Source organism: Capsicum annuum, chromosome 12 (assembly GCF_002878395.1).
Source record: "Capsicum annuum cultivar UCD-10X-F1 chromosome 12, UCD10Xv1.1, whole genome shotgun sequence".
NCBI classification, from domain to species: Eukaryota; Viridiplantae; Streptophyta; class Magnoliopsida; order Solanales; family Solanaceae; genus Capsicum; species Capsicum annuum.
This window is the reverse complement of record NC_061122.1, coordinates 134163423-134173492: the sequence shown is the minus strand read 5'-3', so window position 1 is coordinate 134173492 and position 10070 is coordinate 134163423. Positions and strand designations below refer to the sequence as shown.

The 10070-nt window shown below is 35.4% G+C and overlaps 1 non-coding gene across 1 annotated transcript; it reads right to left on the bottom strand.

Moving 5' to 3' along the window:
* Positions 1–459: 459 nt before the first annotated feature.
* On the bottom strand, positions 460–568 carry LOC124889933. Its single transcript, XR_007048845.1, has one exon. It is a non-coding gene; the product is annotated as a small nucleolar RNA R71 (small nucleolar RNA).
* Between the last annotated feature and the right edge of the window lie 9502 nt (positions 569–10070).

Genomic DNA, 10070 nt, shown 5'->3' with positions numbered 1-10070 from the left:
CAAAGTAGGAGAGAAGCAATCTTTCTCCCCATAATTCCTTAAATCTAAGACAACCAAGAGACTACTGCTCTAATGGCTGAGTAACAAGCAACCGAAGGGCTGTTAGGGAAGTGGCAGTCCCACTTCTGACAAACTTGACTTCCCCAATTCAAAGACTAGCAGCTAAGGGGAATTTTGAGTTGAAACACAATATGGTGCCGCTTCTTGTAAGGAGTGGACAGTTTGCAAGGCTTTCACACGAGGATTCATAAGTCTACTCACAGACCTTAATTGAGCTTACTGATATATTTACTCTGAATGGGGTGACTCCAGATTATGTGAGGCTGACACTGTCTCCCTATTCACTTTTAGGGAAGGCTAAAATGTGGTTGAATGTGGAGCGAACCAATTCAATTACTTCATGGGAGAAATTAGCCAGAAAGTTCCTCATCAAATTCGTTCCATCAGGTAAGACTACGAGACTTCGCAATGAGATAATGAGCTTCAAATAAAAGCCTGATGAAAACCTTTATGATGCATAGGAATGCTTCAAGGCTCTTCTTCGAGAGTGTCCACTCCACCAACAGTCCAATGAGGTACTTGCTCATACTTTTGTAGAAGCTCTTGATCATAATACAACTATTTTCCTAGATTCAGCTACAGGTGGTCAAGCGCTGGAATTGACTTATGATGAGCTGTACACATTATTGAACCACATAGCACAAGGAAATCCAGAGTGGCATTCAGATTCTAGAAGTGCCACGAAAAGAATTGCGAGCGTATTAGAGGTAGACTATTTCACAGCCTTACCAGCACAGGTTTCTTCCTTACAAAATTTGATCAACACTCATTTCAACGGCATGAAGTTGGGACCAATACAACCTGCAGTCACAGTTAATGCTATCCAACAAGCTATATGTTGGTCTGAGCTATACAAAAATAGTGGTCATGCAGTGGCCATGTATGCTTCAAATCCAAAATCTGTGATGTGTGTAGGTAATGCTCAAAGGCTAAATTATGGTAATGCCTACAACATGAAGTGGCAAACTCAGCCACCAAATTAGCCATGGAATGCCCCACATCCGCAGACCTAATTATATCAGTCAAGAAGCAATATGAAAGTGATGTTGAAATAACTCTTAACTAGTTAAGCACAATTGTTTGTGGATATGAAAAGTCAAAAGGAAGATTTACTGAATTAACAAGTGGCCACAAGAAGTTTAAAGTTGCATAGGCCAATTATCATAGGTACTAAATACAAGACCATAAGGTGGGTTGCTAGCAGATACAGAAAATCCAAAGCAGGTTATGAAAATCACCTTAAGAAGTGGTAAAGAGCTTCAAGGAGAACTTTCTAAGGCAATAAAGAAGGTAGATACTGATATGGTGAACCAACAGGTAAGTGACAAAATTGCTGAAAATTCAAGAAAGTTTGAGTACTTGCTAGAAAAAGTTGCTGAATCAGAAGTGAAAAAAACACTACCACTACCCTTCTCTCAAAGGTAAATAAAAGTGAAGGAGGATACCCTATTCAAAAAGTTCATTGATATATTCAAAGAGCTTCATATTAACTTACCTTTGCTAGATTTTACAAAGTATGCCTAAGTAAGCAAAGTACTTGAGGGATGTGGTAGAGAAGAAGGTGAAATTGCAAGATATGGGAGCAATAACACTCACTGAAGAGTGTAGTGTGGTAATGACACAGAAAATCCCCAAGAAATTGTAAGATCAAGGGAATTTTGCTATGCCTATTCAAATTGGGAGTAAAGAGGTCCATGAACTAAGTGACTTAAGGGCAAGCATAAATTTGATGCCCCTATCATTATTTAAAACATTGGGCTTGGGAGAGTCTAAATTGAGACCCGTGGTTATGCAGCTTGCAGAAGGATCTATTACATATTCAAAAGGTCTAACAGGGGACGTCCTCATAAAGGTTGTTAAATTCATTATGCCTACTAACTTTTTTGTTCTTGATTTTGAGGTAGATGAGCAGGTACCAATCATCTTGGGTCATCCATTCTTAGCAATCGAAGGGGTCTTAATTGATGTTTGATAAAGCATGCTCAAAATGAGGGTAGATGAATAAGAGGTGGTATTTGATGTTTACAAAGTACCCATTGAAAGTTCCTAATATAAATATTTATTCTTGATCAATGCTATTGAATGGGAAAAGTGTGGGGAGACCTCTTCGCACTGCTTGATTGAGCGGCCTAAGATGAAGCAACTATTGTCCAACAAGATAAAGGTTGAAGTGAAGAGAGATATTGACCTTGATAGTCCAAACTTAAGATTTTAGAAATGAATAAAAAATGGCTCCCAAAAGCAAGTAAAAAGGTGAAGGAATATGGCTGAGTTGAGTTGGGTCATGCCGCGACACTAAATTAGATGCTGTTTGGGAGGAAACCTAAGTTAATTAGGTATGTTTTCTCTTTAGCTTTTTTTTAGTTTTATTTCATGTAGTTTTTGTTTTTGGTTGAGTCACAGGTTAATGGGAAGTCTAAGTACCATAAACTTGAGCTAAGGAGCAAGAAAAAGACTTGAGTGTGGGGTCCCATGGATCTTATTTATGTGTAAAGATGCTACTAGCTAGGCTTAGAGGCCTCAGGAAGTATTTCTATCTCTTACTTTTAAGTTCACTTTGGGGACAAAGTAGATTTTTAACTGTGGGGTAGGAAAATTTCTAAATTTTGTCTCAATTTTAAAAAAATTAAGGCTAGGAATAAGTGAAATATTATTGTTGATGCTATTTTTGATTACATGATGCAAGTGGGTTTGTTTGTAAAAGCAATTTGATTGAGTGAATTGCTATTTTTGAAACTCTTAGGCTTATGTTTGTGACTCTTGTACTTGTTGGCTTAAATTTAAATTTATGCTATTGTTTAGTTGGGAGTCTATGATGATCCTATTGAATTGAGCATATTTTATGTGCGTGTGAGATTTTTGTATATTCTTTGTTGCATGTGATATCTAGAACTTGCCCGGTGTGTGTGTGAAGAAAAATAAAGAATGTGAGTTTAGGAGATGATATAGGCATTTCTTTGATAGCCTAGTTGTATACCTTCTATTTGTTCTACCTTGTGCATAATTCTAGTTAACCCCTATTAAGCCTTTAGCTTTTTCTTTGGAGGCCTTATATGTAGCCTAACCCTTTCTTTGGTAAACCATAATTTGATCCATGAAGCTCCTAAGTGCTTTAATGAAAAATGAATTGAGTAAGGAGTTTGAAAAATTAAAGAAGAAAAAAGTAAAATTGATGCCCCAAGATAATAGTTATTGGTGTTGATAATTGATGTATGGTAGATGGGTGTGATATAATTTATGCTAGAAATATTGCCATGGTTGTGAAAAAAAAAAGAAAAAAATATTGATTCATATGGTAATAAATAATACATCCACCAAGTGTTTGTGAAAATGTTTAAAAGAGATACGACAAAATATTAAAGCATGGGGTAGACAAATTAGTGAAATTTGGTTGTTGAAGATTGGTTTTAAATGTTAAATGTAGTGTATTAAAAAACTTAGAGAGGTTAGTCACTATTCCCAAATAGTTCCTACCCATCCCATAGCCTACATTACAAACCGGAAAAGTCCTAATTGATCTTAAGTTCATCATTCTGATATTAGTGGAGCACTAGACTAAGGTCAAGCTTATGGTTCATTGTGTGTAACTTGTGAATTTTTTGTGAGAGTGAGTGTAATTTGATTCTTGTATCCATTATATTATAAATTGCATTATTGTGAGTGATTATGGGTAACTCTCTTGTAGTGAGGGCACATGTTTGATGAATATGGGTGATTTGTATGATGTCCTTGATTGAATAATAAGCATGACTTTTCCAACTAGGTGAGTCAATTCTTGAGGCTAGGATGTTTTGTAGTAGTGTTCATGAGCTATCAATTGTGTAAATAACATGCTTTGTGTAGAAACTTTTATTCCGTGTAGTCATTGTAGTAATAGCTTGAGTGACTTTGTTTTAGTATAAGTGTAGCATCACCTCATATTTTTATGCTTAGAGTAAAGAGTTGTTCGTGGACGAACAAGATTTTAAGTGTGGGGTGATGATCTAAGGTAATTTTATGCACTTCAAGATCATTACTCTAGCTTGTTTAATTTTTTTTTGAGAGAAATTCGTGTGCTTAATGTGTTCATATTGATACAAATAATCATTTAAGTGTCCAAGTGTGTATTTACAATGTTCAAAGTATTTTTCAAACAAGTTTGTGCTTAATTGAGTCATTTAGAGTTCAACCAGGGAAACTAGTTTTACTAGCTTGAGTTAGGCGTGTGTCTAGTGATTTTGGTGGATTCTAATCTGTTTAATTTGTTCCAAATATTTTAATGGTGTAATTTTATATGGAATAACTTGTTTGTAATGTGCAAAGTTCAATTTGATTAAGTCAGGAGTCAAGAATAATAAGTGGAAGATCATTGCGAATTTGCCTTATCTTACCTTTTGTTTTGATTCATCGTTAAGAATATTGTGTTGTTTTAATTTTTAATTTATGATGTGTAATATTGTATGAGGCTTTGTGATCTGAATATGGTGATATATTGATGATTTAAAGGCTGAAAATTCATTGAAAATACACTACAAAAGGCATGGGCAAAGGATAGGACGATCAATACTTGATCAAAATTTTGAATCCTAATTCCAGTACACTGACGCAAACTCGATGCGTCATGTCGATAGTCACACAGTTTACACTTATAAGAACTTTTATACTAATTCCAGCATATCGATGCGGACTCGATGCGTCGCATCCATGTGTTCTATGCGCTGCTAAATTTCAAAGTCTTCGCCAACAATGATTATGCATATCCTATTATTAAATAATAATATTTCACACTTTATTAAAGTGAAGTGGGAATCTTCTCTTGGGACCTGTGCAAGGATATTAATCCCATTAGGATTTGGAATATTTTAATTCCCATATGAAGTTGGATTATGAAATATATATACATATATACACCTGGAATAATTTTTGGTGGCTTGGATTATTTTCGTGGACACCTTGATGGTGGAATTATTTCGGTGGCTGCTGCACAGATTAATTAGGTTTCATTTTTTATGTAGTTTTTAATTTTTCTTATCATGTATTCAATTATTTGGATCGTCATTATGAATATTATCGACTAAAAGCCCTCTTTTCGGGGTTAAAGCTAAGAACATGAGTACTATTGGTTCGAATTAATTTTGATTAATTTTTCTTATCATTTTTGGTTATTTGTTTATTCTTGTTTTAATTATTTTAAGGATTCGTGACCCTTAGAATACATATATTGTCAAACTTTTGATCTCGAAAGAGGGAATACGGAGATAGAACATGGGAATAAATAAAGTTTAGGTTTTCATTCTTTTATAAAATAAAGAATTAAAGTTAGTGTCTAGGATAGGGATGTACTTAGATGCCTTACTTGATTCAAATATAGGATGACAACTTTAATTCACTTAATAGGATTATTACACCCCTGCTCAATGATGTAGTTGTAATGTCCATATTAGGTAAAAGATTAGAGGTTGGGAAACCATGATCATGCAATTAACCCTATGAATCAACAACCAAGAAAAGCAAGTTAACGAATGAAATTCAATAACATAGTATGATTGTTTGGAGTGCTTCAACCCTGGGTTTTACTCCCTTCATTATTTCAAGTATTTTTATTTGCACATTGTTAATTTAATTTTAATTTCGAAACTCTCTTTTTGGTTACTCTTGCACTAAATTAATCTAAACTGTGAACTAGAATTAAATCATTGTTAAATCAAGTCTCTGTGAGATCGATATTCGGCTTCCTTGAAGCCCACTATATTACTTGATAAGACCACGTACACTTGCATGTGTGCTTGGGTGCTGTCAATTATCTTCAATTACTCAAATTAAAACCCACTCTCTTTATCCTAAATTTCCCAAAGGAAAGATAAAACTAGGGTTCATAAGGAATTCATTCTCCAATCTCCAATCTTTGGATTTCTTTCAATTTCTTTGGTATTTGAAACATGTCTGTCTTCCCTAAACATTATTTTTCATTATGGTATGAATTGATCCAAATATCATTTAATTTAATTATTGGGTTGGAACTTGGGTTGAGGGATTCTGATTTATTATTAATTGAATGGATTTCCCTATGCTTTAAACATGTTATTCATGCTTGACTTAAGGGGCTGAATTGAGTTAATATGGTATGGTTCGGAATGGGGGGCATGGGTTTCCCCAAATGGATGAATTGTAGGTTAAAAACTTGTATTAACCTCAACCTACTTTGTGAATTGATTTTGAACATAGATATATTGCATGAATTTGCTTGTCCTTTTTAACTATTGCATTGCACTTAAGGCTAAAAAGATAAAAATATTTTTTGAAAGGCCTTGGCTGCCATGGTTTTGGATTAAAATGGAACCTGAGAGTGTACTGGTTAACGGATTGATTATGGTACATTGAAATTTAAATTGCAAGCATAATTGGTATGGTAATGACAAATGGAAAATGCCTTAATATGAGACTCCTTGGTTTATGGTTGATGTTATGTGCAAAATGATTTTAATTTGGACTAAAGGGTGTTGTGTAGCTCACCATGAATGTAGAGGTCCTAGAGAGACCAATACTAGAAACCATATTTACTGGTGTGGGGGTTCATATGATCATGTTCTTGGTTCACACATTTTATTTTTGGGATGGCTAGAACCTTGGTGTCATTAGATCTCCTATAGATTTCCTCAATTTGTTCGGCTAACACGCCCTAGGGCCCTTTCAGTAGGGCAGCTGAACCTATATAGCCCGTGGGTGTACTTAGGATGGATATAACTATATAGTCCAGGTTAATGGTTTTAGACTCTCATGTTTATTACCCGTACCCTATTCTGACATTTTATATATGTATACATGAATGTTTGCATGTTGTTTTGGCTGATTTTGGTTGACATTATTTTATCTCTTTCCCTGAATTACATACTAGTGCTTATCCCACTGACCGTCCCTGGATGCTATTCATTTTAAGATATAGATTCCGAAGGGTTTTCTATTACTCATGTGCATCATTAGGTGGTATGTTATGTCGGTTATTTCTATTAAGTGGTGAGCCTTTTTCTTTTATAAAGCCTTACCTTTTCACTAGGTTACTTTTTTCAGATTTTAGGAATTGTAAACGCTCATTTGTCAGGATTGCATGTCTCAACCTAGTCTGGTATTCTAGTTTTAGGGGCTTTCATGGACAATTGTGGGTTGGAATGTTGGTTTTAAATTCTTAATACTTTCATTTGATATATTTATCATTCATTGCTATCTTTATTGGCTTTCACTTATTTATTATTATTATGTTCTTAAGGTTAGACTAAGGGGGTGGTCTTCGATTCATGGTGGTCTTGGGCCCATTATGATTAGGACCTGGCTTAAGTCGTGACAAGCTTGTTATCAAAGCACGGTTCAGGGTCATTGGGTATTCATAAGTCCATATAGAGTAGAGTCCTTTTTATGGGTATGTAGCACGCCATACTTAAAGGGGGAGGCTACGAGGTATTTAGGAATGTTTTCCTGTATTATGTTCTATTTTGGGCTATAAAGTGTTGTTGACTTGAAAATTCTTTAATTCTTGACTTACTGATATTTTAGATCAGGCCTCCCCAAAAAACTAATGATCATAGAAACTCTGCTCGACCCTCTATCCTACCTGAGAAAATTATAGAAGGAACTCACCCTACTTATGGAGTGTTGACCCAGTCTAAGACCCCTGATCCTGATTGTACTACTCCATGTTGGGTTCCACCGGTCCCTACTAGTCCTTCTCAGGCTACTCAGGATAGTTATTATTATGCTCAATCACCCCAGGGAGATATTCCTAATTCGGAGTTTTATCATTCTGTTCATATGCTTGCTCAGTTGGTGGCATCGTAGTCTCATTAGTCTAGCTGTGTCATTTAGGTTTATCATTCATCTGAGGTCACCCAGGTTGGCCAGTTATGAGGTTGAATCCCCCAACCTTTATAGTATCTAAGGCTGAGGAAGATCCCAAGGGGTTCGTTGATAAGATGGAGAAGATCTGTAGGTTGATGCATGCTGTGGATTTTGAAGATGTAGAGTTTGCTGCCTAATAGTTAAAAAATGTAGCTTACCAAAAGTATGAGGAGTGGGACTTTATGAGGGGTGGTGATGTTGAACGGGCGGTGTGGGATGGGTTTTTAGGTACTTTTCTTGATCACTTCTTTCCTTAGGAGTTGAAGAAAACTAGGGCCAAAGAGTTTGCGAACTTGAATTAGGATAAGATAAGTGTCAAGGAGTGTGATTTTAAGTTCCATCAATTATCTCACTATGCTTCTCAACTGATGTCGAGTATGAGGTCCTGAATAAGGAAATTTGCTTCTGGCTTATCCCCTGACTTGGTATTGGAATGCAAGGCTGCGATGTTGAATAATAATATGGACATCTCCAGGATAGTGGATTATATGCAGTAGACAGAGGATGAAAAGAAGAAGCAAGAAAAGATGAGAGAGAGGAAAAACAAGAAGTTTAGATATGCAAAGCAGGGTACAAATTAGTAGAAAAGTGGGAGAGATAGTAGGTAGTGGACTAATAAGAAGAATTGGGGAAATTCACATTCATCTTCTAGTGCTCCTTATCCTAGGACTTTAGGTAATTATTGTTTTCATACTATCAATGGTTCTAAAGGGAGATTTATTTCTTACCTGAGAGCTCAGAAAATGATTTCAAAAGGGTGTTTGGATCATCTAGTTTGTGTTAAGGATTTTGGCTTTGAGAGTCTGTAACACACCATATTTTTGGGCTAAAATTCAAACTGTTGTTCCTATGTATACAAACTTGAACCCAATTACTCTATGTATATATATGTGTGATAATAAATTCCATAGTGTGGGAATATCTTGGTATATGAATCGAGGTCACAAAAATCGCGTAACTCAAAGACGAGTTGCAGACTTCTCTATCGATAGAATTTTAATGGATGCTCCAACCAGGGTCTAATTTAGATAAGATTATCTCCTAGAATATAATGATTCAGGTTTCCTACTATATATCAAATGAAACATCTTTGATTTATCTTTCCAATGCATTTGGTTTTACCTTAATCTAGTATCATAGTGGAAAGTTATGATCATTTTACTCCAGAGTGTCTGTCTATCAACAAGGTGATGACTTAAGGTGATAAGCCGTCAACTAATTGACGAGCTATCAACCTTATCATCAGCCTTAACTAGAAACAACCTGCATTACTGAAGGAAAGGTAGCGACTAGGTTGACAAGCCATCAATTAGTTGACAGGCTATTAATTATGTTGTCAACCTCAACCAGATCATGAAGAGAAGGTGATGACTAGGTTGACAGGCCGTCAACTAGTTCATAGGCTATCAACTAAGTCGTCAACCTTAACCAGATCATGAAGAAAAGGTGACGACTAGGTTGACAAGTCGTTAACTAGTTGACAGGCTATCAACCAAGTCATCAAACTTTACCAGATCAAAAGATAAGGTGAGGACTAGGCTTACAAGATATCAACTAGTTAACAGGCAATTAGCTAAGTCATTAACTAAAGAAATTCCAACAATTTTATTCATTTTCTTAGGGCTATTTGGTCTTTTTCTCACCTTAAACCCTACCCCCTCCCCGTGACTTAAATTATCAAATAGGCATTATTAACCATTACTAGTTAGTTTTAAATGCCATTTATTCTCTCCATTCTCAAGAACATCAAGATTAACGTTTTCTCTCAAGTCGTATCTCAAGCCTCAAGGTTCAAGTCTTCCTTAAAAGTCAAGAAATTCCACGTATGTGGGGTATTCATTAATGGGTTTCTTTCACCCATTGAGCCCAAAAACTTTCTATTTGATCAAAGTATAAGTTTTCCTTATTATGGGATTTCTTGTGTTGAAGATGAATTCAATCAATGTTTTTCCTTAGTAAATTAAACTAAATTCATGTCCTCATATGGTCCCATGAAAATTAGGCCATGTAATGCTTAAAATCTGAAGTTCTTGAGTATATTTAAATTGAATCCATATATTTATGAATTTAAATCATATAAATATGTTGCATTTCCCATGATTTACACCCACCCATGTTCAAATTCTTGTGCTTCAGTGATT